The 26,822-nt window shown below is 34.0% G+C and overlaps 1 protein-coding gene across 1 annotated transcript in view; it reads right to left on the bottom strand.

Annotated features, from left to right (window-relative positions):
• LOC128864122 (neurotrimin) overlaps positions 1-26,218 on the bottom strand; it is a 144,871-nt gene extending 118,653 nt beyond the window's left edge. The window contains exon 1 of the mRNA XM_054103638.1: positions 25,944-26,218. The gene's annotated coding sequence lies outside the window, so the exon portion shown is untranslated. The remainder of the gene's footprint in view (positions 1-25,943) is intronic.
• Between the last annotated feature and the right edge of the window lie 604 nt (positions 26,219-26,822).

Below are 26,822 nucleotides of genomic sequence, written 5' to 3'. Positions count from 1 at the left end.
AAGCATATCATTTTGACGTAAGCCATACCTACGGTGAAAAATTCAGCTGGGTGAATGCTGTCACCTTAATAAATCCACCTTGTTAATTTCTTAACACGAATTATGCGCGTAATGCTCCTATTCCTCGCGCTTTGAGAGAATTCAATGAGATCTCGAGTTCTATTCCGCTTGACTTTTCGGTTTCAAAGATGAATTTTATAAATTTCTAAACTCTTTTTTCTTCAATTTATTAAATAATTATCTGGAGTAATTTCAGCTCATTACCATAATTAACAATAATTACTTTTTAGACACAGAAATTCTAAGAGGGCACATTAGATTAAATCATCATCTAACTAAATTGGAAATATAATCCAATTTCCAAGAGTTCGCAATTTGAGTAGGAAGAAAGATGAAACCTCCTAACATGATACACACATAGCCTGGGTGAACAAATATTACTGAAATATAAACTAAAATTTATTGAGGAACTTTGGCTCTCAAAAACACTTTCAGATTCTTTCAGATCACAGCGCTGAATTGTACGGTTCATCAAAGCTCAAAAGACTAAGATGTCTAGGCCATACCATGAGAATGGACCCCACGAGAGGTCAAAGAAAAATAATTGCAAAGAAAGTAAGAGGCAGGCTATGATCAAGATGGATTGACGAACCAGAAGAGAACGTGAGGAAGGTCAACAACTGGAAGGAATCGTTCAAGGGTCGGGCTAAATGGATACAATTTGTGCAGCAGGCCAAAGTTCACACAGAGCTGTGGGGCTAAAATGACAACGATGATGATGATAGTGTGTATATTTTTATTACTATTATTACCTATTTTTAATTATAACAATTTATATGTTTATAGGAAACAATATTAAAAAACTGAAATACAACTAAAATGGAAAAGAAAGTTATTAATTTCATTAAAAGACAATTTAAAAATCAAAACCTTCCAAATAAGGATTCTAATAAACAAAAAAAAATGAATCAAAAAATGGTTTAACATGATTCTACAAGACTCCCAGAAAGATTTTAAGGCTCGAAAAGAACATCAACACTAAAAATAAGGCATAAAATGGGCCGATTTCATCGGATTTGGAATCTTTTTGATTGAATAATCGCTCATTCGATTGAAAAAAGGGAGCGCTTAAAAAAGTATTTTAGGATCCTTTTGGTTAGGCGAGATATCTTCGAATAAGTAATTTGAAAGCATTTAGATAAACTCAAAGATAGATGCGACTACTGGCACCACAAGTGAATGTCAGATTGAAGGATAGTGCATCCTCCAGGGTCTTTACTACTACGAATATCTTTAGTATACATCAAAAAATTAGCAAATTAAAAGCAACTATTAATATATATTGTATATATTATAATTGGCGCGTACACCCCTTTGGGGAGTTTGTCCGAGCTCCTTCTTCTATGTATATGTGGTGTGCGTCTGGATGTTGGAGGGACCTACAGTTTCAAGCCGGCAGATATTTTTATGCGGAGCTTTTTCATGGCAGAAATACACTCGGAGGTTCGCCATTGCCTGCCGAGGAGCGACCGCTATTAGAAAAAATGTATTAATATCATTAATAAATAGCGTAAATAAAATCTCGCTCAAGAATTTTCTTGTGCTACCCCAGAAGAGGCCACAAAAGGGTTAAAATATACAACAACAGAATACCTTATGCACAAATATAAGTTAATCCAAGCAGAAAAACAAAATGGAAACCAAGACGAACTAATTTTTTAACTTATATTCAATGATATGTAGATTTACCGGTGACAAGCCCACGCTGGTTTGGGAAATCAAAGATTTAACGACAAAGCTCATCTTAACGTTGATTGAATGTTCAAATATTTTCGAGATACACACCATTCTTATTGCCATTTTAAAGACGGTCGGTTATGAAAGAACTTCCAACTTTTAATTAATGAAACACACCGAAAATAAATATCATATAATATTTGTTAAATATTAGTCTCAAAGAACAAACTAAATAATGAGAATTTTTCATTAAAACAGGTGATAGACCATTAATGAGTGTTTGGGGGAAAGATTTAAGTTTAACCAGTTAACTCTGGCGCTCCATTTACAAACTTGGAGTGCACACAAATTTGTGTCGCGCAAATTGAACGACGACGAGTATGTTAGTCAAGCGCAGAGAAAGTGTCGCTGTTAAGGAATTGCATTATAGGTTTATTTTATAAAATTGCTCATTTACGAAGTGGAAAAATTTGCACAATAATAAAAATCTATCGCATGGCATGACTTTAGAAAAGAGGCGTACTAGTGCATTCCCTTTTTGAAAAGTACATTGATAATGTTGACTTTTTTGCGATGCCCTGCAAGATCAAGAAGGCGATAAAGCATCTAATATCATTGTTATTCATTGGATACTATTTATTCTATCACTGTGCGGAAAACTTTATAACATTTACGCACTAGAAATTCTAACATTGCACTGCACTCACTTGATAAGAACCACTGACATGTGGGATGTCCACTGGTACACACTTTTTTGGTACACTTTGTACTCACTTGATAATGACTGGTCATCAAAAACCAATAAATCGCTGATATGAATAATCGGTTATTCTGTATGCGAACTAATACGCTGATTCTGCCAATGTATGCGAGAAATGAGTTTATAAAATTTGTCATATATTTATTTTTGTTTTGTTCCTCGAATTATTCTAAACAAGTACATGACCAAAATTTATGCCATCTTTCCATGACGAGTATACTCGTCAAACACAGGTAACTGGTTAAAGATAGCATTACTAATATGCTCAGATAAGAGACACAGATCACCGAGTTCAGAGAGAAAGCTAGATTAGAAGAAAAGCTACACGAGAGATCATTCGTTTAAAAAAAAAGCAATTTAAAATAAAGTTGCCGCTTCACTTGAGATTCGCTTATAGTAGCCATCAAGAAAAATTCCAGTGGGCATGCCAGCGCAACACTTTTCTTAGATTTTAATAAGTTCCGACAAATTTAAGATTTGATTTTATATTCAACTTCATTGAATATACATAGTTATTATGGACAAATTTATCTAAATAATTGAATTCCTTTAAGCAATGATTACAATTAACAAAATACAAATCATTTAATCTTTTGAATCTTTTGAAATTATCATGTTTTTTAAATTTAAAAACACCAAGGTAATTCGTAGTGTTTTTTCTTCTGACCGGAATGTTGCTCAAGCACAGTCAAAAGAAGAAGGTTTTATTTTAATTTAAAAGCATTAAGCTCAGAAAACAAATTATCTATCTACAAGTATCTTTAGAAGTAACGGAGGCCAAATAGTAAAAATCAAGTTTTATATTTACAGCAAACTGATGCTTCAATTCACAGCCTCTCCTTCTTCTTGATTGGCGCGACAACCGCTTATGAGATTTTGGGCAAGTTTAACAAAACGCGGCAGTCATTTCTTTCTCGTGCTAACCGTCGCCAGTTGAAAAAACACCAAGTGAAGCCAGGTCCTTCTCCACCTGATCATTTCAACGCAGACGAGGCCTTGCTCTTCCTCTGCTACTACCAGCTTCTACCGCATCGAATACTTTTAGAGTCGGAGCGTTTGTTTCCATTCGGACGACCTGACCCAGCCAACAAAGTCAATGGATCTTTATTCGCTACGCTATGTCTATGTCGTCGTAAAGCTCATACAGCTTATCGTTCGAACTATGCGCTCCTATTGCCCACGCTTTAAGAGAATTCAATGAGATCTCGAGTTCTACTCCGCTTGACTTTTCGGTTTCAAAGATGAATTTTATAAATTTCTAAACGCATTATTTTAATTTATTTAATAATTATCTGTAGTAATTTAAGCTCATATGTTATTAGTTCTAAGTGGCTTGTAAAAACAATAATTAAGTTTTAGACTTGAAATAAACGAAATAATCGTAATAGTTCATTTTAATTAAATTAAGTTTATAAAGGTTATCAATAAAATACAATACAATTTTTCACACAACATTATTTGGTGTGAGAATAGAAATGTGAGAAATGAAATATTAGTAGGACAAAATCACCTAGTACACATTAATGCTTATCATTAAAATTGTTCAGAACTAGAACAACATGAGCATTGTAAAACTCGACTGAAGTGGTGCGTACAAAACTTAAAAACATGTATAGCCTTGTGAAGAAGGACTACTTATATAATATATTCAAACGATGAGTTGATCAAGTAGAGAATCATTATTGTTTAGTCAGATAGCAATTGGAACACCACACAGTGCGGCCGATTCCCAAAAAGCTGGCCAAAAGTCGAAAAAAAAAGTTTCTAGATAGAGTTTTTTTGCCTTTGGGTTGGCTGCAGTAATGCCTTGAGTAGTGAAAACCGTTCATAGCAACGTACTGTACCCTAAGTATCCTCTGTATTTTCAGTCGCAACGTGGCCTTCGTTTGAGCATCGTATTACTGTCGATGAATAGTGAAAGTTGTACACATTTGAAAGATTTTGTAATGGAGTAAATTGAACAAAACCAAATGGAATCATCTTCGGAAGGTTAGTAAAATACGAGAAATCTTTAGTACATATCAATACCTCGACACAAAATTTTTAGCTGCAGCAATACGTAGATACATTTTTTGCAATTTTTTTTATAAAATTTGAGTTTTCAAACTGTATAGTAATACAGCGCCGTCATATGCTGCTTTGAAACCTATTAAAGGTTACTCAAAAAAGTAATGGTTACTGAATAAAACAAGATTCAGCTGCTACCACTTGCTAATCAGCGACCCCGAAAACATATAAATTTACATGCATCTTGATTATGTTCTTGAATATACGCTATTTCACGTGAGGGGGTGGCCAATAGGGGTGGAAGGGGGTGGATTTTCAAAATTTTAAGATCAAATTCGTAATCAGCGACCCCGACAACCCCCGAGTAAGAAATTTTGAATCAATTACTTAATTTTTTGAGTTTTGGCCAGCTTTTCTGGAATCGGCCGCACTGTGCACCACCACCACGAAACGAGCTCTCACTCTACGAACAGCATCAGCATTAGTAGATATGCATACATACATAGTTCTAGTAAGTCAGGGGGTAGTAGTAGATGAACAAACATTAGCAGCAGGTGGCAAAGCATTAGCAAAGACAGTTGAAGAAGAAGAACCACTAATTTTGGTTAGGATAGCGTTATCATTGTTAAATTTTTCAATAGTATTACTAACAAAAGAACGAAGTTTTTTTACCTCAAATGTGAGCAGATTACGTTGCATAGAAAAAAGATCAGAGAGATTTTGTTATCTTTACGTAAATCTGGTCAGCGCGATTTTACACACAGACATTCTGAGCACAAAGATTAAAAAATTACTATACATTGTATGGTGATTCCAATGTTCTTTACTGCTCTTGTAACCTATCAGCCGTCGTAGCCGAATGGGTCGGAATACGTAGGTTCGAATCTCCGTGAAACACCAACATGAAGAAAAAGTTTTTTTCTAATAGCGATCGTCTCTCGGTAGGCAATGGCAAACCTCCGAGTATGTTTCTGCCATAAAAAAGCTCCGCATAAAACAAATATTTTCCGTTCGGAGTCGGCTTAAAACTGTAGGTCCCTCCATTTGTGGAACAACATCAAGACGCTCGTCAAAGACGTCGGCCAAATACCCAAAAAGAGTGTAAGCGCCAATTATATACATATATGTACCTATATAACCTATAAGTTTTGATTTATGACCAGTTTTCTATTTATGTAGAATTGCTGAGAGTGCAGTCGAATTGCTGACAGCACAATTTACAACATTAGCAAAGGATTTCGTTTTCGCAGCCCGTTTATTAGTATAAGAGATACAGACCCCGTAGCAGCGGCAAGGCACGCATCTGAACACCGTCCAAGCTGATGTAGAGCATGGAGGATAAAGAGAAATACAATATGTATTCAAAGAGAAAAATTGAAATTAAGAAATCAAAGCTTTTTTGATTATAAGTATTAGCACTAACAACACAGCGCAAATTTTATTATTGCATCGTTAGCAAAAAATGGCATTACATATAACACAACTCAGTATGTAGGCTATCAGGTTTTTGCAGTAAACGCCTGCTGGCTTCAAGCACTTTACTCATTAATGACGGGACATGCATATTACCCGCATGCAATCATACAAGAATGATAGAAACAAGATTGCGCCCATCCAGAGTGCGTGACGTCACGTTTGCCGAGTTGTGCAGTGTTGCCAACCATTTGCTCTTCGCAATAAATTGAGTACTTTTTTATACCCAAAACGCGAAAATTTTTAAGTTTCGTGTTTGTTTCTTTTTTTTTAATTCAAAGCTACCGAAACTGAAAGTGACAAAAAAAAAGTATATTAAGAAACTAAAGATGGTTAAAAAGGTCACTCTGAGAAGATTTTAGTGCTAATGAAAATTTTTTGATTCTTATAAAATTTGATAATTTGAAAGTGCAAATTTAATTTTTCCTTTTAAGTTAACGTAAGAATATTACATGTTTTTCTCTCAATTCTTCTTAACACCTTTTTACACATTTTAAAATGCGTTTGAATTTACTGGATGCGAATTAAAACCATAGAGGTGTAATCGTTTCTTCCGGCCATCAATTCTTAGTGGGACATAGGGCAATAAGAGGTGTATTCATAGTAAAAATATGCAAAAAAGTACTAGAAAATACTAAAGAAACCATAATGGAATTTTTATAAAAAGAGTACCTTATCTAGTTATATAACCTCAAATATAGCAAAAAAGTCGTTCCCTTAACAAAAAAAAACTCATGAATTAAATTGTACATATCTACAACACATTTATTACAAAAAAAACTCACATTTTAAAGACAATTTGTCACGCATACCAAGTTCTTTAAGTAATTCAATAAAAATTCGGTATTTTATTTTCTTTAAATGGGAATTTTAGTGTGTTTTTATATCCAAAGCTAGGCAACACTCCAGTAGCGGGAGAGATTTGACTGCTGAAAGCAGAAGAACACCCCCAACAACTGCAATCGCGGGCAATGCTCCCATATGTTAAAAAAAATAAATCTAAATAAAACTGCGTGAACTATTGAACTAATTTTTAAAAAATTTATATTTTACAAAATTATAAACATATATATGTATATAATTGGCACGTACACTCTCTCTGGGTGTTTGGCAGAGCTCCTCCTCCTATTTGTGGCGTGCATCTTGATGTTGTTCCACAAATGGAGGGACCTACAGTAGGCAGAATACTCTTAAGATTATTCGTATGCCCATCAGTTAACAGCACATACATATGCATATATTGTTAGCGGGCAAATGTGATTATTGTTGCTTATTATTTGGCTCATGCGGTAAAGGCACATACGTATTTTGAAATACGCCCATTATACGATGAGTTTAGTGCATGTTTTTTATAAACGCGCTCACTCCACGTGAGATGGAGTTACGGCGCTCAACCATTTATGATTTGCAAGGAAACAAGTTAACCTCGCTTTAGAGAAATTCTAAATCAGAAGGTAAAATACCAATATACTCGTAGTACAAAAGCTATGGATCACACTCAGAGCGATACAAAAAATATGTTGTTGTCGCTGATAATATTTTCTCCGGCCAAATCCGGGTTTTTTTCTAATAGCCACCGTCCCTTGGTCAAGCCATGGTTAGGAAAAGAAAGCGTGACCCTTTAAGTCCTGTCGAGCGATAACATTGGAAAGAAATGAGGAATATATCAACTAGACTTGTGCGAAGACGCCTCAATGAAAGTAAATTCTATGGGCATGTCAACAGAGAGAACGTATGTTCGAATCTCCGTGAAACACCAAAAATTAAGAAAAAATTGTTTCTAATAGCTGTCGCCTCTCGGCAGGCAATGGAAAATCTGTGAATGTATTTCTGCCATGAAAAAGCTCCTCATAAAAAACCATTTGCTGTTCGGAGTTGGCACTAAGGCGTGCACCACAAATAGGAGGAGGCCAAATACCTAAAAAAGGATGTAATTTATATATATGTACATATGTATTTATATATGTGTGTACTGTATTACTTTACCTTTGCCCCCAATTTCACTCGTGACTGTCTTAAAAAGTGTTTATTTGCAGTGATGTGTAAAATTTGACTTTGGCATAAACTCATAGCATCATTTGAACCGAGTCTTGCGTTATATGCCATATGTGCCTATAATTATGAAAGGGGTCTAAGTCATATATTTCCTGTTTCGAGATATTTGTTGAATTGCGTTTGAACGAGTTAAAAAACATTTTTATATTATGCGACATTTTAATTTATAATTTTCTTAGTATTGATTAATGGAAATTTATTATCAATATGAAATTTTGTACGAATTTCATACGTAAATTTTGTTTTTAAAGTTCTAATTGACTTAGACCATTTTCAAAATTAATGGAAAGTCCTATAAATGATTTAATGAAATAAAGAACTATGAGTTTTATTTGAAACAATAACTTGAATGAAATATTTCATGAGCATTTCGTCCCCTTAGTATAACAGTAGCCTATGTGCTCATAGGCTATTATTTTTTTATTGAATTTTTGGATTCTCCATCGTCGATTTTATATGTGGTCAAAATTTTGTCAAATTCTAGTTCCACAAAGTGGGTCAAAACGTCAGTCAAAAAATACTAAATATTTACAGACATAACGAGATTTGAGTGAGAGCTACTTTCGACAAAAAGTTTGAAATTCATTTGCTCAAAACTTCAAAAAATGTATAGGCTATTTTTTAATACTAAGGGGACGATTTATTAATTACATATGTATTTAAAAAAAAAAAAAAATTTTTCTCATTTTTTCTAGTTTTTAAGATTCTTAAAATGTTCATGATAAACTGAAGGAATGTATGGTAGTAAACACAAAATATATTTTGTGTTTCTGCCGTTACTGGTCTAGGGGTGGTGTGTAATGGAAGTAACGTGGAATTTAGAATCATTTAATGAAGTTGGGTAGAACATTTTATCAAGAAACGCATCCATTAAATTTTCAGCCAAGAGACAGATTCGCCCGCCGCATATTTTATAATTTTTGATATTGATTCTTCTAGTGACTCCATCGAAATAAAATCCGGCTGCGACATTCGTTTTACCGAAAATGGATTTTTCCTTCTAAACTTTTCTATTAATTCATAATAATGCTTAGGGTTATATAAGTAACTTGCTTTTTTACCGATACCAAAAATTTGTTTTCATCCTGTTAATGCTACTTTAATGTTACGATGTTGGGCTGAATACGCATCACTGTAAGCTATTACGTATTTTTGAGTAGTTGTAATATCCTCTATATGCGCTAAAATACATAATGCTACTTCCCGGTGCACCTCTGGATGCTGTAGTTTCACCGAATACATACATTTTGACATTGTCATTATGGAAGCCCAAGTTATAAACGTACATATTTCGAATATAATAGGCTAACGAAACAGACAGTTTAGGGTAAATCAAACGAGAATCCATAGTACTCGCTGGAATTTTCTATGGAATGTGGCGATCCCTGTGTAGTGGCTCTCATATGCTGAAAAACTTAAAATACGTTCACGTATAGCTATTATCTTAACTTCATCTGTTTTTTGTGAAGGTCCAAGCATATTCCCACGACGATCAGCTCCACGTGTTTCAGTATTGATAGCACGAGTTAACTGCACTACTGAAATGTAATAGGTGTCTAAAAACAAGTTTCTGCAAACCGACACTACTATCGACTTATTATTTTTTCATAGAAAATACTTGTAGCTGCATTTTCTCACAGGTCTTTCAAAAGTTTTAGGCCTCCTTTGTTTTATTAATTGTTGACGAACTGCAGTACACAAATATAGATTCTGGGTTTCAAAATCCTCTAGTTTCCAGAAAAGATCAAAATTAAATTTTCTTTCATTATATTCATTGAGCACAAGCAAACCTTATTTTCAAATATTTTGACACTCACTAGTTTTTATTTGCTTGTCGCGTATTCTTCGCCAAGATTTCTCTTAATTTTTATGATATTTTCTGCGTAACTATCTTCATTTTTTGCCCGTTTTCTTTTCTTATATTTTTCTATCTGCAACATTTCTGGGGTTTCTAAAGTTACAGTGAAGTCTTGGTCTGGTTCATCACAAAGGATAATTGTTTTATTCTTTTTCATTTCTTTGAAGTATTATGTTGTCGTATAATATCTGCAGATGTACTTCAGAAATGTATCGAAGAGGGTCACGCGCTATTTTCAAGTTGTGTTTATATGTAATTTCTTCAAATTTTTTTACTTAAACCGTTTTCATAATTAACACTAAATGAATTCCGTATAGCGTTGAAATTACATCCATTATCGAAAGGTTAATTTTTGACGATATCGTAAAAATTACATTAAAAACATATAGTTTAGATAATGTGGATGTGAATAAGTGATAAACTCATTTTTTTTTTTTAATTTTGACTTAGACCACTTTCATAAATATGGGCGCATATGTTTAGTACAATAACTTAACACTAAAATTGGAACAGAAGCTCAGATAAAAAAATAGGGTTGTTGCGGCCAATTATATGCGCATTTACTTATACGAGTATATGCACTTTACATTTAGTACCCAACTATACATACATTGTGATGTGGAGGGCAATTAGGAATGTTAAATATAACCAAGTTGAGGTTTTCCCTCTCTTCTACCAATCTCAGCAACAAAGCTTCTTCCGCGCGCTAACCGCGCCCATTATAAGCATCAATTGAAACTGATTCCTTCTCCGCTTTGTATTTCCAACTCAAGAAGATTCTCGTTTCAAGGCCCACATTGTTGGTAACGCCAATAATGTTGGTACCCAAGTCCTCTCCTATATAGACGCGCATGCGCTGCCTGTTGCTTTAATCGTATTAGATTGTTCTTTTTCGTTTTCCTCCAGACCGTGACTGTGAGCTTGGTCGAAATTTGGAATCTCTTCTGCGAGACCTACCCACCAGACAATTTTTTTCAATTTTTGGCATTAGTTCAATAGGTTTAAAGTGTGTTGTCGTATCGTTAGCAATAATACTAAGACCGCGAGGGTGGCCTGCTAATTATTTAACAATACGAAAAATGGAGCTTTGGAAGGAGCTTTCAGATTTTGACCTCGCCCACAAGCGAGCTACAAATGGGGAATATACACTTTTTGGTACTTCTGTTATTGATGATGTTATAAATAAAATTTCGTTGTCGATTTAGTTGAATTTAACTCTTTTAAGTTGAATTTGCAGTAGTTCGAAGTACCCAAAAAACGAAATTTGAAAAATTAAATCGATTTAAATGGCAATATACTTTTAATTCAGAAAAGCTTAATTTTTAAATTGTTTTGCTTACTTAAATAACAAGCGTAAACGAAAAATAACAATGAAAATATAATTTTTATAAAATGTAATAAAAATAATAATATTAAATATGAACAAGTGTGAAACTCCGTTATACAAATAGATTTGGTAGAGAAGAAGTATTTGTGTATGTAAAGATGAATTTCATAAAAGGATCATGAGGATGTTTAAGTGTGTGTTTCTTCCCAACTGGCTTAATGACAAACAACGACATATGTTACAAAGTCTGCAAACGTATGCATTCATTTAATGGCGCAAGTTGCTACCATGAACTTCCTGTTTCTGGAGAGCGCAACCCCCGACTCCGATTCAGCCGCTTACTTTCTTCGCTCTAAAAACAGAATTTTTGTACTTCAATTGATACACATGCATTTACATATATTTACGTGTACAGAAATGTGAATGCTGCACTGTTTGCTCGTACCGGCTAGGAAAAGAGAACTGCTTATTCCTTCAGCTGAACAATTTCCTAACTATACACAAAGAAAAATAATAAAAGAATAAAAATATATACATATGAACAGCTTGAGACTTTACTGACGTAATATTATAATATTTATATTCACTCCATGTGTGTATTGTTTTTATTTTTTATTGTTATTCATAAGCGAATTTCTCTTACAGAGCCGTTCACCTTCTTGTTTATCCAATTGTTAGTCTACAGCCAGAATGCTCTTGCGGATTTCGCAATCTTTTAATCTATCGTTCTTGTTGCAACGTCACGGGGGACTCGCCAGCCAATCAGTCGTTCTTCAGACGGCAACGAATTGACATTGCGTTGATTTTTTTCTTACATCACTAACACATACTTAGCCCGGCTGTGTCAGGCCACCAGTTGATTCGGTAAAATTTGCTGAAAGCCCAATAATGGCCTCTTATTGACCAGAACTTCTCAAAAACTTTTACCATGATTCTTGGCTTTATCTCTCGTACAACTCTACTGTTCTGTATAATGAATATCCTGCTTTTTCTCTGTCTCTCTCTCTCTCTCTCTCTCTCCTTCTCTCTATTTGTTTGAGTTTAGATATAAACAATCCAATATATTGTATGTACTTAGTAAATACACAGGTTTGTGTTCTAAGATCCTTATTGAATCTTTTTAGCAGGTTGATAACTGTGCAAAATTAGTATCCATAAAGGCTAATATTGAGTACTATTATCAAATTAATGTTTTAGTAAAGGTTTATACGGTTTAGAGTGCGGAAAATATGATCGAATAATCCGATTTCTCCAAATTACATCCAGAAGCCAAATTGTGATTGGATCTTCATGCAACGAGATGCTATAGGTACATCCTAATGAACGCCCATTTTTCAGGGTGCACATAGAAACTTGGTTCGAATTTGATCAAGATCTGCAGTGGAAAAGTAAAAATTAGTGCATGCCCACTTTGTACGATATACATATGTAGGTATTTGGTTTACTTTCCAACAATCAAAAATTGCGCAAATAATCCGCTCATTTGTTATTCCGCGTATCGAAATTGACATACGCATTACATTATTAATTTGTTGGTGCATAGTAAGACGTGGATTATTGCATGTAGCAACTGTTTCGAAGAGCTGAAAATTGGAAGCTTACTGCTCTGGCGCTCGCTACTCTGTTATATAGCCAGGTTGCACTTTCCGAATTCGATGTGTCGTCAGACTTCATGAATAAACAAACAAAGGGAAATGGAATTACTCGTTTGTGAACAAGAAGAGTTGGTGAAAGCAATAGAAACTACCGAACACAAGAAATTATACACACACAGACTTTCTTGTCTCTGCGTCATCCGTATAAAAAAAGCGGGAAAACTGCATTTGGAGGTTTTTTTATTTATTTGTGCTTTCCCAATTTAACACGAGGCACTTCGTTTTCATTAATTTGTTTTGGGAAAAATTTAGTTTAATGTAACCAGCTTTGAAAAAAAGGTTTAAAGGGGGGGATAGAGGGGTGTATCCCCATCTTAAAACAGAAATCCGCACCCCCCGGAGGCTTATAGTTTTTAAGTCATTTAATGTTAAAGTTGTGTAATTTAGCGAAAAGTTGGCGTTACCATAAACCTGAAATAAAAACGTAGTTCGTATGCAGAGATGTTCAGTGTAAATCTGCAGTATTTTTTGCTGTAATTTAAAATTGAGAAACATTTTTGAAAATATAAACATACAAAAAAAGCGTAGCAGGAGAGCATTTAAAATAAAAGCAGTGCGATTGTTTGGATTATGTTTTGCACGTATTTTACTCATCGAAGCTTAAAAACAATGATATTAAAGGTATTGCAAAAAATAATAAAGAAATTAAAAACCAAAAATTACGGTTTATAGGTATATTGTATTACTTCGATCAGTTTTACAAACGGGTCCTCATGCTTTTTATAAACATATTTTCTCCACAAAAATTCAATTATCATGTCTGCAAAACAAATAGGTTGGTTGTGGTTGTCTTTATGAAAAAACTCGTCTTTATGAAACCTTTCAAAAAAATAACCCTCCGGCTACGCAATCCACAGTATTTTTGCGTAGAACTCCTTTCCGTGTTAAAACCATTGAACCCAAAATTAAAACGGCATATGCGTGTGTGTATTAAGGAGGCACAGTAACCCCTATCCCCATCATTAACACTAAACTGAAATACTTCATTTTTGTTCGTTCCCACGACAGTCGGTTCTACGTATTTATATCCGGCCAAGGACTGTCACTTCAGCAGCATTCCCCATATATGTATGGGGAATGTTTATGCTGCTACAACAACAACAACAACTTCAGTTTTGTTCATATTTTTGTTTTCATTTGCAGGCATCCGGCAACACTATACTGTTGTCATTCCAATCTTCTTCTTATTCGCGTTTAAAATTGGAAAGTGATTATATGGATAAATGCATTTGCATTTAATTTTATTGAAAATAATTCGAATACAAGTATAAAAATAAGTAAAAACGCGCGGGTGAGTGTATATTTAGAGAATTTTAGTGAAAGTCTGACGCCAGACTTGTCAAAATCGTGAAAAATAAAGTAACTTTTGGGGAAGACGCCATCTTTAGTACTCAATTCGCCTTGACATATACTTATAAGAATCTAATCTGATAGCCAATGATGAATGTAGCACTGAAGTAAATTTTTTCTTTTGCTGTATAATCATGTTTTCCAGCGAACCATGCGCATTTCTCCTCTTTCAATCATATAATGCATTTTAATTATTGAAATTAAAGTTCTTTTTATTGAAAATCAATTACAATACTTTGTTGATTTTCCTAAATTTTTAATGACATAACATTCCCTTATACAATAATCTTAAAAAAACTTGTGTTTACTAAGTGATATATGTATGACTAAATGTTTAGTGCGCATGCGCACCGTCAAATCGTAATTGGAGAGGACGCTTCCACACAATTAAAAGCTGGTTTGCATTGTTGCCCGTTTGGCTATGAAGTGCCAACCAGTGCCACCCATGTTGGAAACGTCAGGCACCTGCCTGGCTAATACAAAGCAAATCTATTAAAGGTGGTATCGGTAGACCAGTCGATTTGCTTTTATTCTTTCGCCGTGTACATCCGCATGCCAGCTTAAAATTAAATCACGAAAAGCCGTTCCTTTCGCACGGCACGATCGGCGAATATTCTCCTAAGGGGCTGCGGTCGATCTTCCTGTTCATGCTAAATCGCTAAAACAAGAAATAACACGACTTCACAATATCCATTGTGGAAATTTTGCTAAATGAGGAGAGGATGGAAAGAACAACTCGCTCACGCGTCTGATGCCAATGAACACGGTGGAGAGAACACAGAAGTTTTGGCCTACCGTTAACCGGCTCTCAGCTATTTTTAAGCAATCAGCTGATTTGGTGAGGTGGTCAGTGAGATAGCATCGATTTGTTTACAACAGAGGGCAGAAAAAATTGATGTTGTGTTGGTTATGTTCGAAAAAATCAATGCAGTTACTGCATAAGCTACTCCGTTGCCTCTGAGCAATGGCTGATTGTATTCAACTAACCTCACTTTACACGTTTTGTTTTCAGTTCATTCACCTTTCTCTCCGTCAAATTCCCCATGACGTAACAGTCAAATTTACTCTCAAAAATTCACCAAACTTTGTAACCCCTCATTCTTATAATACGTTCACATATAAGTAGATGATCTACTTTTTCGCGCTTAACTCAGAATCCGTAATTAAAAAGCGCGATTTCCCATACAAAATTTCTCTCCCAAAATCTGAGATTATAAAATAATCTCAGATAATAACGATACTTATTGACATACAACCCTGTGTTTTCTGTGTTATCGATAATTATTATTACGAATGTAAGGAGAAACATCAAAATAAAAACTAAATAAAATGGATGTCGGCAAAGCAAACAGGTCTGTAAACATAATTCTGATAAAAATTTTGTTAAATATTATTAATTAGGGATTCATTTTACGTTACACAAACGTTTTGTCCTGTTATTACTTACTATAAAATGTAATATCGAATTTCGAATGCGTATTATTGCCATAATATTTTGCAGCCCCAGTAAACGTCGCATACGGATTTCCTCCAACTGTTTATTATTAGCAGCCAATTGCGCAATTAAATTAGCTATTCCTTCTCCTCGTATTTTCTTCATATCATTAATAATAATTAAAGAAATCAAAAACACCTAATATTCCACCAAAATAATTTTTATGAAGAAAAACCTCTCAAAGCAGTATTGACAGCTGATTGTCAATTTTGCAGGTAATCTGCCGGGTAGATTATTTTAGTGGATTTATAGGTGATTAATGCATATGTGAACGTATTATTAGTCAACGAATTTATGTTTCAAATTATAGTACGCTCGCTAAAACTCGATGAAATGAAAACCGGACTTGTTTGAGTTAACGAATTGTTCGAGTTTTCGAATGTTATCATGTATTTTTTATTTATTTTTTCGTTAGCAGATTTTGTGGTTACAATTATTCCATTTTTCTTGCATAATTCAAAACATTAGAATGTTGTGGTTTACTGTGTAATGATTCATCACCATTTTATTTTAACGTTTGCACTTCTTGTTTTCGTAAATAATAGAAAAAACTACAAAGTATTTTGTTTACTAATTGTTAGAATAAAGAGCAGTGGTCTATTGAAACCTATTTTGGAACAAAGCTGATGTCATCTAATCTGACTCTGTACTTTTGTACTTCACTGAGCAGTTAAATTTTTTAAATACTATAGAATTTTAAGCTTTTCCGATTTAATCTTGTGTTTTTCAGTAGCGAACACACGAGAAATGTGATGTACTGTTTTTGAGATTTCTTTCCCAGAGGCTTTCCCAATTATGAATTTTTAACGAATTCGAAAATTCGTTTTTATTTTTTTACAATTCCACAAACTTAGACTTAGCAACATTGTTTTTATGGATAGCTATGGGACACTTTCACGATTTTTGGCTGCAGTAATTATTTCAGCCCTTTATACTAAATTCAAAAGATTTAAGTTTTGTCCCACTATAATAAAATTCATTCGATCTCAACCGCGCAATACCTCATTTAATGAAGAATATCAATTAAAAGCAATATGAGCGTAAGAAATCAACCGCCAGCCAGTATAATGCATTAAAAATAAAAACAACATCGTAACTTCTAACAAACCTCCCAATAAGGTGCCTTTAAATATAAAAATTACCCATCTAGCAACAACAGTGTAAGTATCTATGTATGTTTTCTATGTTTCCCATAGAAAATTAGTCTTTTAACATAGTTTAAATTACTCAGACTTCGTGGTTAGATTTTTAATTAACATTTCAATTAAAATTAAACAAAACAGCTAAATTAAAGCGTATTAATATTCTAATTTTGAATGAAATAAATTTTTTAATAAATCTAAATAATAGAACTGAAGTGTATTCGTATTTTAATTATTAGTAATTATTCCGAGATCTTATAAGTGCTCGTTTTCCGGACTGTTGCTGCTACCACACAAGGAGGATAGAATACAAGATTGTGTCTTCCAAATTCATGACGTGCTGCGAATATTCAAATAAAAGGAAGATGAATTACTTGTTTGTGAAGAGGAAGAGTTAACTGCAGCAATGGAAACTGTCAAACACAAAAATGTATACACACACACTTTCTTGCCACGGCGTCATCAGCAAAAAAACTGCATTTGGAGCAATTTTTATAATTCGTGCTTTCACAATTTCATAGGTGGCACTTAGTTTGTTTAATTTAAAATTCACAAATCTTAAAATCACAATATTATAAATCCATTCACTGAATATTTACAAGCAAGTAATTTCTCTTCCTTTTGTTTGTTTTGTATTATTATAACTGTAGCGGTACAATAGTAATCTGTACAGCGTGTCTGCGAAAAATTTACGAAAAAACTGAGATTGGCCTGGTGATATACGACATAAATCAACGCAGCCTAAGCCCATTTTACTTCGTTGCTATCTATACAATGACTGATTGAACCAGTGTGTGCCGAGTCCCCGATTACGTGGCAGCCGAAGTTATACTCAAAATTTTATTTCGGATGGCCAAACCTTCTAATCTACTTCATCGTTGACCTATTCCCGACTCGAAACTGCTTCAGATGTATTAATCAGGCAAGAATGATAGAATACAAAGATATGTTGTAAAATAAAAATGAAAAGAATTTTAAGTTACAAGCTGCGAAAATCTCCTCCTAGGAATTACTAGCAACTCACATTTCTCACATTCGTTTCTCTGAATTTCGTATAAAACTCGTTGTATGTGTTATCATTCATCTACTGCATTGCGGGTTTGCCGTTAACTTTCTATGGCACTCAAGACTCACTTTCGGAACTGAAAGGCTTTTTCCAATTCATCTCCATCTTAAGGCTCATGCAAACATAAAGACAAACAAAATAATGAACGAACCAACGAGCAGGACGTTTAAGTCGACATCCCTCTATAGTCAAAAAGTTTTCATTACCATGTCTATTTAAAATTTTAGTAACGTATTTATCTCACTCCATCAAGAGGTCTTTTCAAAACAGAATGTCACCCATCCCTTCTCTCAACTAATTTGATATTGCTGCTTCATCCGCTTGGTGGGCTAGAAGTGGGCTCGTTTCTATGTTGTGAGAATAACAGGAGAAATAACATTGCAATAATGACAATAGCTGGAACAACAAAAAAAAAACCAACAGCAAATAATGACAATTGCCAACATCTGCCGCCATAGCTAACGCATCCGCAAGGCCGCACCCACACCTTAGGCGTTCGATAGACTCGCCCGAACTCACAAACATGGATAGCAACCAGCCAGGCAATATTCGAGGTGTTCAACGTAATTTCAACCACAAATAAACACACTTGCATACTTATATATGCAGATAGCGTTATTTTGTTTTTCCATTGGCATTTTTTTGGCTTTGTGGCTCAATTAGACTTTTTCGGCGGAACGATTATTCTATTTTTCCATGTTCTTATTACTTTCTCGGTGCGTTTTATGCCATCGGCTTTAGCAATTCATATAATAGTCAGATTTTATTATAATTTTTTGTATATACATACATATATGTATACTGTTTCAGTTTATGAGCTGCTACTTAACTGCTCCACTTTTAAAAATGTGCTGGGTATTAAATTGAAAATTGGCCTTATTTTAATTATCATAATTGTTATTGCTGTAGGTATTAGTACTGTTAAGCTTGCTTGCTAACTCTTAATTAATTCCATGTAATTTCATTTAGTAGGCCACCCAAAGTTATATTTTTGGAATACTTGTTCAGAAATCTAATGCTTGCAACCAAAAGTTTGAGGTGAGTGGGGAGAGATGCTCCAATACCCACAGGCTTTGAAATAACAATTTCATTTTTTATTGCTTAAATACAAATTCGTCACAGTTTTGTTACAAATACTTGGTGACGAAGCCTTGAATAACATTTGCAGCTTACATCTATCAATTTTTTTCATTAGTTAAATTCATAATTAGTAAGAATAGAAAATATAAACATAGGTATTTATTAACTTGCATTTAAGTACCAAGCTTACGTTTCGCCTATCTCCAGTGCATTCTAAGCAGTGGTTGCTCAATTGCAGTGAAACTAAACAAATATTGATAAAACTTATTTTCGATGCCTCTCGTCATTTAATGTCAAAGTTTTGTAGTTCAAAGTCTGCATAAAATTGTCGGTCCCTCGGCCAAACGCCTAATAAAAGATACAAAGATACACCGACGAAGTCTAAATAAATGTCCAATATGGCCTGGTCGAACGGCTTTAGAAAAGTTGTAATATTTGTTTCTGGTTTTATTGAAGAATGTTATGCAGCATACAGATTAATAGCATATATTTTGTTTTAAAAGTCTGTTTAATATTAGACAGGCACTACCTTGTTGGCATATCTAAAATAAAAATGTATTTAGATAAACCATAAGCAGTTTATACTGGTTTACTATTGATATCTGAACGCTTATTTACTTTTTTGAGTTGTCCAACTATTCTGCGACACTTTATATGTAACATGAAAATATTTTTGCTTCCAAAAATGGCGCTTACATCCTTTTGTTGGGTATTTGGTCGAGCTTCTCCTCCAATTTGTGATATGAGTATTGATGTTTTCCACAAAATGGAAAGACTTATAGTTTTAAGTCGCTTCCGAACGCAGATATTGTTTTTTATGTTGTGAAGGTAAAAAAAAACAGTAAAAGGCGTGGAAAAAAGAAGAATATTCGTCACACTTTAGCAATTTTAATTTAATTTTTGTGGCAGGAGGTTCCAAAGATGGGGAGTAAGCACGAAGGACTGTCGTTCGGCTACTAAGCAATTATATTTCATACTAAGTAAGTTTAGGGATCGAGACGCTTTAATAAATTGAGGTCGCTCCGCAAGGTATTGGGGCTCATGAAAATTAATCACTTCAAGAAGAAGTGTTAGCCATCTTAACTTTAGCAAGTCATCAAATTGTACAGAAAATATTTTGTTTTTTTTTTGGAAGAAATCCTCGGAAATGTTACTTTTTGATGTATTAAACGTATAATTAATCTTATTTACTTTGTGATCCGTTGCCTGCGAGAGAGAAACACGAGAGATATGTTAGCAATCGTTGGCTAGGAGCGAGTTCGTGATATTTCGCTCGTTTCTGCTAATATTTACTTTAACTCATTGGTCAATATTGACTGGCAATTCGTAGTAAAATTGTGTAAGAGAGAAAACGCCGAGAACCATTGTGATGTGTGAACAATCGACTAAAAGAACTCAAACTCGGCCATCACTAGTACCGGATCAATCTGCAAATGACGCTGGAAGGATTTCGAAAGTGTAACACTCTTCAATGTTTATCATTTAGCAGAAATTGTGTTGAAACGAGCTTTTCAAAATTGGTTGCAGGTAACGTATTATACAAGGTTACCGGGAAAGTCACCCTAGATACTTAAGAGTAGTGTTTTCTATTTCAAAACAAAGATGGTATAGTCCACTCACATAGAATACAAGATAAATTTTGTTTTTGAATAACATTTTTCTAAGTAAAAATAGAAAAAAATATTTTGAGTGATGGAAATTTTATTTGGTCCGCTTATCGATCTATTACTTGTCTGTTTGTTTACTGCAGCTGTCTAGTTCACAAGTGTCAAATATGACATACGACGCCATTTGCAAAAAATATACATCTTTTTTCACATTGTAGAGGGAAATTTCACTAAATTTTCCACAAAAATTTTTCGGAGACGTAAACAGATACATACTTAATTCATACCGCATGCTTAAACATTTTTTTTTTGTTTAAAGTAATAATTTAAACTTCCAAGCTATTGCTACTATATCTTTAATGTACCTTGCATCTAGGTAATTTTTTGAAATAATGAAGTCTCAATTTTTTATTATATTAATATGTTGTATACATTTTTCTGAAGTTTTCCGATCCTTCCATTAAAATTCTCCGAAAACGTGATTAAGCTTTGAATATTTCTCTAAATAAAAGTGAATGCACCTGTATTGGCTTAGAGTCAAATGAGTTTTAACCTGGCACCATGTCAATTATTAAATGTTTACTCACTTGTTGCAGTTACAGTTTTAACACTCCCTTACAAAAAGACATATAACATATATTATATTTAAGGGGATTTTTTAATAAATATTTTCATTTCGAATTAATTTGTAAAATTTTTTACTTAATTGATACATTCTTCTTCTGAAAAAATCTTCTTGAGGTCGGCGCTAGTGTTTATGTGCTCCGAACACGCAATCCGCTTTTCCAAGAAGCTGCCGTAATGCCGAATAGTTGTAACATTAAAATTTTTTAGTACTAGCTCCAAGTTTTTAGCAGTACTCAAAAAGCTGGTACAAGGCTTTGCTGATCCTTCTCTGAACACTTTATCCGCCGATGTGGAGGTAGGCTCATTGGAAATACATATGTTCCGTGAATCTTTTATAATGAAGCGTGCAATGTGTTTGATCACGTTCTCGTGGAGACTATCCAATTCTTCTCCCTGTTGTAGCTCGTTATAATACAGAAATTTCTTCACAGTCACCTTATCATCCGAAAGAAAGCTTTTTAAATTCTCCCCTTAGGCGAGGCCACTCAGTTCCATCAGTTTGCACGTTACCACTGGTGTTGCGGGCTGTAATTAATTGCATATTGGTAAACGCACTCTTGTTGATAACTTATATATTATATTTTCAAAGCAAACCTTACCTAGTATGTACATACTTCCGCAATTCTATATTTGTGCATTGTGGAAAAGTCCAACTTTCGCGCATATTGCCCCAAAAAAATGATCTGGATGTCCTGGATGTATTCCATGTCACATTGGTCCTGGGCATACCGATACAAACGCGTAAGCGAATTGTTGCTTATAAATACAAATTTTTTCGGTACCCCTTCACGATCTTTAACGAATTTGGTACAAGTGACGAACACAAGGAAAGAAATACAATGTAAGTAAAAAAAAATTTATAAAATTTGGGTAAATTAGTAAAACTCGCTCTAACTTGGGACACCACCTCAATTGGATCCAACATAAAGATTGTTGAGATAGGTTAAAAAACAAGACTAAAAACAGACTTGTTAAGACTACATTTCCGTCCGTTCCTCTGATGTTATAATCTATGAGAGTTCTCAGTGCCTCCGAGTTTGTTTGAATAACCAGCAAACCCAAATAAAATTTTACTAAAATTGTCGCGGAAATATAAAGTTTGGTCCGAATCAAAGTTAGCATTCCTTACTTGTTACTTTTTTATAGGATAATTGAGCGAATTTGCCCTTTATTTCTAAACATAGACCACTTTCCGGTGGGTAAAGTGTGCACGCAGGGGTTACAAAATGAGGAGGTTTAGAAGCCGCTTAAAACCAACAATTGTGTGCTCATTGTAATTTATATAACTCGGTTATATTTATCATTTTTGCGGTTCTAGTTGGTACAAACAAATTACAGATTCATATTCCGCGTACGGGAAAATCCCCCGAGAAAGTTGTTTTGGTGGTAAAAATATTTGCATGTAAATAAGTTTCAGCCAGTAAATACTCATCTTCGACCAACAACTACAAATTGAAAAAAAAAAACGCATACCATATTATGGCTAACCAGGGGAAACTGAGAAATTACTCTTCTATATACAACCCAGACTTTCAAAAAACTACCCAGCCAACTGCCGACGAGTGTTATTATTACCAGTCAGCAGAAGTCAGCTGACTATGACAATTTATACACAAAAAGCAAAAACAAAATACAGTGGAATCTCGGCTAACGAACGCCGCTCTTAACGAACGAATAAAATATAAAAACATTTCGCTTACCGAACGAATTTTCGCAAGGTGGATTCGTTAAGGTGAATTTATTAGAGCAGCTGATTCGTTTTTGTTCTTGGAATTTTATGGTTTGAATGCCAAAGTGATGTGTTTTTTCTTGTTTATTTTTTAGTTTGTTTATGATGGCAAGATACATGTAACTGTACTTTTTACTCTAGTGACTTCGCCTTAGAAATTTCGTATAACGAGAAAAAGAAGAAGTTAAGGTAAGTAAAACTTCGTTGTCTGTGTTTAGCTTTAGTTTCAGCAGCATCGTTGCATCACTTGTGCGAGACGTGTTGAAGCATGCATGCATATATACATATGTGTGTAATTAAAGCCGCGCACCCTTGTACAGAAGGGTATAATAATTTCGTTAACAAATGGGTTCGTTCACAAACAAGTAATGTTTATTTCTACGTGCCCACGATATCTCGAACAAAAATTAAAATATATTTCAGTGAAACTTGATACAGCGTAGGCTGCAATAAAAATAGGCCAAACTGGGTGCCCGTATTGCCCGCACTTCATTTAGATCCGCCAATGACATAATATTAATGAAATGAGATAAAAACCACGCCAATTTTTTATATGCTAAAACTAAATTTACGTACGATCCTCTGTTGCTACAAACTATAACTCTCATGGTATTTGAGTTTGTTTGATTCCAAAAATCCGACGGCCAAATTAAATTTTACAAAAATATGGGCGGGTATACTTATATAACGAACCAGATTAAGGAACAAATGATGTTCGTTAACTGAGGGCCCACTGTACATGTAAAATTTAGTTTTGCACTATTGAAAGCCGCCGTAGCCGGATGGGTTGGACTATAATTCAGAAGTGCGCAGGTTCGAATCTCCGTGCATGAAAAGTCAAATGAAAGATAAAGTTTTTTAAAAAGCGGTCGCCCTTCAATCATCTGCCGTTCGGAGTGGCCTTAAAACTGTAGGTCGCTCCATTTGTGGAACAACTAAGGTGTACGCCACAAAAAGTGAAAGGAGCACGGCCAAACACTTAAAAAAGGGAGGAAGCGGCCTCCCTGTAAACTACTGAATTAAATTGAATTTTTTTCTGGAATTTGAACGGTGTTGTCGAAGTGGACTTTTTAGCAAGAACATTTGTTCTAAAATAACGATATTAATGGTATGTATCATAGTATTTAGAGAAAAATTTGTTGTTACAACTGACGGCTCCATAATTAACGATAATTATGTAAATGCAGAGTTAAATGACTGAATATTTGATTCCAGATAAATGGCAATAAATATAATCTTGACAAAATCCTATGGAGCTCAGCATGGATTTCTTACAATGCGCCTATTTGCTGAAATTTTAACTCTTTGAATTCTTATTGAAATTAAATAGCTAATAATTAATGCATTTGGTTTCGTTTATTCGCCTAACGCATTCTCGCAATAGAATAACCATTTTTAAAGGTCTAGGCTCCAATTTCACTAGAAAATTAATTTTTAGAAAATCACAAATTGAGCTTACACGAATTTGCTGTCTATCAACAATATATTCGTATGAACCTATAGTTTTCTTGCAAAGAGTCAATATTTTTAGTAGGATATGTAAATTGATATGTTCCGAAAAAAATGAACCGATTGAAAAAGTAAGTATGCAAAGGTAATTAAATTGCAATAATATATGTACATATGTATATTTCACACCTCTTATTTTAAATTCGTGAGAATTTATAAAAATAAGCAAAAATACTGTTTATCGGGATTGGAATGATGACGGTTATGTTTTTGAAAAAAAAAATAACACTATATTGATATGCATACGAATTAATAATTCACAAAACAATGAAATATTAAAAATTTAAAGCACCTAGTATAAACGTATACATATGTAAGTGTAGATATGTATGTATATAAAATTAAAGACATAATTTTTTCTTTCCTCTAAAAATAAAATCACCACTAATGTAATGGTAATGAAAATTTTCTAAAACAAAAAAATAAACAAAAAGTTGTAAAGAATTTGTTTACATACATATATGCATGTTTTTTTCTGACTCAAAAATTTAAAGCAATTGGAATGAACTAAATGTATACATAAATGGAAAGAAAGGCAATTTAATTACCTCTGCAAAGGCATCGGTTCTTTATTTTTCGAGTTTTTATAATTTTTCGGAAGTCATCATTTGGCCTTTGACCTTTAGTATCTCTCCCATTTTTCACTTGCGCAATACAATTTTTATATGGTTCAAGTCAGTTACTTCCATCGAGTATTATTTTTGGGTTTTCGATAGCTTTACGGGACTTATTCTAGACTTTTTCCGAACATTGATAATAACATTTCTATAAAAAATCGACTTAGACGCTTAGACTTTTCTTTTCTACACGAACAGTCCACATTTGGTGCACTTTGACAGTAAATTTAAACAATTATTCTGTTTGAATTAGTTAACACAGTATTGGACATATATTTTATGTGAAACTGTTACGGGAATTACTTATTGTCGTTTAATAGATTGTAATCGATATATGTATGAAAGTACATACATGCATACATACATATACATATACATATGAATGGATGGGCACGCATATCCCACAATTTGTCATCCGTGCTCAATGTAATTCATTATGTTTTAAGTCGGCATGGGAAACTGTTAATAATTTTCTTAATCCAACTAGAAAGTCAAAATGTTGGCATAATAAGGTGTATGTCTAAGTATTTAACCAATACTGTGATTGTGTGATGATCTCTAGTTTTAAGGAAGTGCTCATATTTATAATTTTAATTTCAAACTTTTTTAATTAATGCATTAGATATCATATATCATGTTACGTAGTTATAGGTAATATGTAGTTAAATAATTTACAATATTTTATGATTTTTTTACATTCTGTACAAAAACATACAAATGTATATAGATTTGATTACTTAAAAAACTTCACAATTTGTTTCACCATTTACAAGATTTTTTTTTTAAATATTTTTTTAAATACGTGCATTTTGGTGGCATTTCTAAATATTTTGTTTACGTTTCACTCACAAGGGCATGTTTTCTTCTTCGAAAACTTAGATTCCACTTATTGTCTTCCGAAAAAATGCTCGTTAAATTTGAATTAAATAAATATATATATGCTCTTCAAGCAGCGATGTATACGCAATTTTTTGACGTATTAACGAACTAAGCACCAAGTAAACTGAAACTCGCTCCGCGAAACAAATACTCGCGTCCAATTCGTGCAGAATCCTTTGCGCAACTGAATACGAAGCTACTCCACAAAACATCAGGATATAGTGCGACAACTCCTGTATAGGCCGACACAAATTGGCCAAAATTAACAACAACCACAGCGGCAAGAAAAACCAATACATCGGTATGCAATTTAATGATACGAAGACGATGTGGGCACACGAAAACTGCCAACCAGCGCCACGTAGTGCTATGCAACAACACGAATATGCCACACATTTAATGCAAAAATAACAACGCCAAGGTAGAACCGAAGTGTACAAAGGAACGAAGCTGATAGTTGGGAAATCCGAGGGCCGAGAGTCAAAACAACAGCAATGGAAGAAGTAAAGTAATAGAAATTAACGTTGACGATACGAAACCCGAACCGAACTGTTTCTATATGGCTGCCGACTGTGGCCCCGCTATAATCGTTTTCGTTTTCGTGAGGCATGGTAGGCTAACTTTGATAGAAAGAGTGAAACAACAAGGTAAGTAGGAGGTTTGTGCCAAGTAAGTATTGTCAGATGCTTGATGCCGGTGTTATTGCCGATGTTGTTGTTAGGTTGTGAGCGACCACAACCGCAACAACATACCGCAAATTCGCGTCAAAAACGTAACAACACGACCAATACAAACATGCAAGCAAACACAGATGCATACAAGTATGTATTCAGCAATAAGTTTAAAGGT

This window comes from Anastrepha ludens, chromosome 5 (assembly GCF_028408465.1).
Source record: "Anastrepha ludens isolate Willacy chromosome 5, idAnaLude1.1, whole genome shotgun sequence".
Taxonomy (NCBI): domain Eukaryota; kingdom Metazoa; phylum Arthropoda; class Insecta; order Diptera; family Tephritidae; genus Anastrepha; species Anastrepha ludens.
Note: the sequence above shows the minus strand (reverse complement) of the source record. Positions and strands in the feature narration are given on the sequence as shown.